Genomic DNA, 2,839 nt, shown 5'->3' with positions numbered 1-2,839 from the left:
CTATATGGCTGAAACTGGACACCTCTGCTGGCACGCTTTTGGTTTTTGTCTGGGTTACATGGTTTGGCCTCAGCCCCTTGGTTCCAGTTAAACGAAATCTTAATGCTGCAGCTTACAATGATATTTTAGACCACTGCTCCCAACCCCCGGGTCATGGTTTAATGATAATTATTAACATAATTAAAAAGGGCATTTTTTTTCCTGTAATTATCTTGAACTTGGTGCTGTCTCTGCTTCATTTTTCTGCATTCATCTCCACACTCCCAACAACAATACACTGATTTTTAACTAAAATTCATCTTCTGTATCCAAGGTAACCATGGGCTGGTTACATCAACACCTTTCAGCATTCAGGACTACATGAAATCCACCACCACCTGAATCTTACGAAGAGGTTTATCTGAATTTAGATTTTCATCCAGTACATAACAAAGACCAAATAAAATTAAAGGTTCCCTGTAGAGTTTCTGGCCACTAGTCGAGCTATGGAGAAGTTTTTTCTTTTTTAACCCTGTGAAGGCCACGAGAGCATATGCTTAATGTGGGCCAGAGAGGGTCAAGAGTGGACCCTTGTTTTGATAAATGGTCCAATCACTTTACACTATTCCAGTGATCCACCCCTGGCAGTTATATGTCCTGAAATGCAACACTTTGCTAAAAAAGTAGTATAGTATAATGAGTATAGTAAACACTGATGTAAACGATGCAGGACTGAAAATAAATCTGTTTATCAAACTTTTTGTGAGAAAGAAAGTGTATTCAATGTGTTTGTTAGACTTCAAGGATACACACAATGTTTTTTCTCCACACGCCACCTTTAAAGTTAGTTTCAGTTTAGTTTCATTTAGATCCTCGTCCATTTTCCGCTCTTTTCTTTCTCTCTCTCTCTCTGTCATTTTCCAACTTGGTATCAAGGCCAGTCTGCAATGACACTGTCAGAATAAAAACAGTCTACAGAGTATAAAAGGTCACGAACCCCTGCTTTAGACAGTGTGCCTACAACTTTGTGGCAGCAGTTTGGACAAGCTCCTTTCCTGTTTCGACATGACGGTGCCTCCATGTATGAAGCTAGCTCCAAAAAGAAATGCTTTTCTGAGTTTGTTGAGATGAACTCATGATCAGAGTTGGACCTCGCTGATGCTCTTGTGACTGAATGGGAGCAAACGTCTGCAGCCAGGCTCCAGAATATTGTGTAAAACCTTCCTGGAAGAGCCGAGGCTGTTGTAGCAGCAGAAGAATGCCCACGGGTTTGGAATGATGTGTTCAATAATCACATGTGTAATGTTTTGGAAGTCAACATGCTTTTGGCCATGCAGTGAGCGCACTATCCTCGTGTTTGATCGCTACAAAAACATCACTTTCCTCCCCTGAATGTTGCAGTAATGAAAACAAGACAGTGAGCAGGACACGACCACATTAAAGCTTTGTTGCCAGTAATAGAAACAGGATGTCAAGTACACACTGTAACTTTGTACGCTGCCACGTGAAAGTGAATATTATACGTGTTCTACACCAAGATATCCCATAATTATCATAATCATTCACTGTGCTGAGTGAAACAAGAATAGGAAATACAGCTGGGATCCACATGGTAAGAAATATCCAGAATGGAAATGCGGTGTTGATTTGACTGAAAATTAAAAGGAGCTGAAACAACGTGTGATGTTAAATTAGAACAAATGTCCCAAAACAACATCTTTGTAAAAGTATAGCTGCAAATTAAAAATGTATCTGAATCTATTTTGATCAATTTTAAGTCATTTTTAAGCATAAAAGCCAAACTGTCTGGTTCCAGCTTCTCCACTATGAAGACTTTACTGATTTTCTCATTTGTTTTCAATCACTATAAACTGAATCTCTTTTGGTTTTGGACTGTTGGTCGCACAAAAAAAAAACAAAAAAAAAAAAACATTTGATGACGCCACCAAAGCTAATGGGAAATTGTGACAGGCGCGTTTCACTATTTTCCGAAATTTATAAGACAAGCAGATCAATCAATTAATCGAGAAAACAATAAGCAGATTGATAATAAAAATAGTTGCAGCACTTAAGAGAAAACATTCACATGCCAGAAATATAACTCCATAGTAATTTGTGTTTAGTTAAAACACATATCCAGCAGCACTTTTACCTCTAATAGCACTCTGTGAACTTTCTTCAGGAAGTCCTCGTTTGTCTCGTAGTTTGGCACCAGCTCACCCGGCAGGTCTTGCCGATGACCCAGCTATAGAGAAAAATGGACAAGAGCAAGAATTCAAACTGCACCACTGAACCTTCAGAGATAAGCAGGAGGCTCTCAAATGGACGTTACTGGTTGAAATCCTTAAACTGAATTTAATGGGAAGAAATGCACAGAGTGATCTGAAACCCAGCATGTCAGCAATGAGTAGTGGATGCTTATTGGTGACACGAAGTGAGCTCTGGTTCTATCAAGGTTTATAATGAGAAAAATTCAAAGTAGCATATCATATCACACTGGCACACAGTCTCTGGTGCAGTCAGACTCACCTCCTCTGCAGCCTGGACAAGAGCACCCCACTCCAGTTTGGGAATCATCCGGCTCACAAACTGAGAGTTGAATTCCACTTCATTCACCTTCACCTCAGTTGCCTGTGCAAAATAAATAAAAATAGAAAAACACAACTTTGTAGCATCAACATTCAGAGTCCTAAAAAAGGATCTTGTCCCCTTCAGACATTGCAACTTTAAAATTGAAATTCATGCAATCGGTTCTCAGAGATCTTTGTTGTTATAGGCAAGAGACAACTAAATAGATGAGACATTTGGAGCAAAGTTATGGCACAGGGTAAGAAATGCATTATCATACATTAGCTGCTGG

General features: G+C 39.3%; 1 long non-coding RNA gene across 1 annotated transcript; it reads right to left on the bottom strand.

Annotated features, from left to right (window-relative positions):
- Positions 1-888: 888 nt before the first annotated feature.
- Positions 889-2,781, bottom strand: LOC111673498 (uncharacterized). Its single transcript, XR_015438635.1, has 2 exons — positions 2,509-2,781; positions 889-2,224 (listed from the first exon to the last, which is right to left on the bottom strand). It is a non-coding gene; the product is annotated as an uncharacterized LOC111673498 (long non-coding RNA).
- Between the last annotated feature and the right edge of the window lie 58 nt (positions 2,782-2,839).

This window comes from Seriola lalandi, unplaced genomic scaffold (genome assembly GCF_002814215.2).
Source record: "Seriola lalandi dorsalis isolate HSWRI2012SDOR001 ecotype SW California unplaced genomic scaffold, Sedor1 jcf7180001963281, whole genome shotgun sequence".
Taxonomy (NCBI): domain Eukaryota; kingdom Metazoa; phylum Chordata; class Actinopteri; order Carangiformes; family Carangidae; genus Seriola; species Seriola lalandi.
This window is presented reverse-complemented; position numbering and strand designations above follow the sequence as displayed.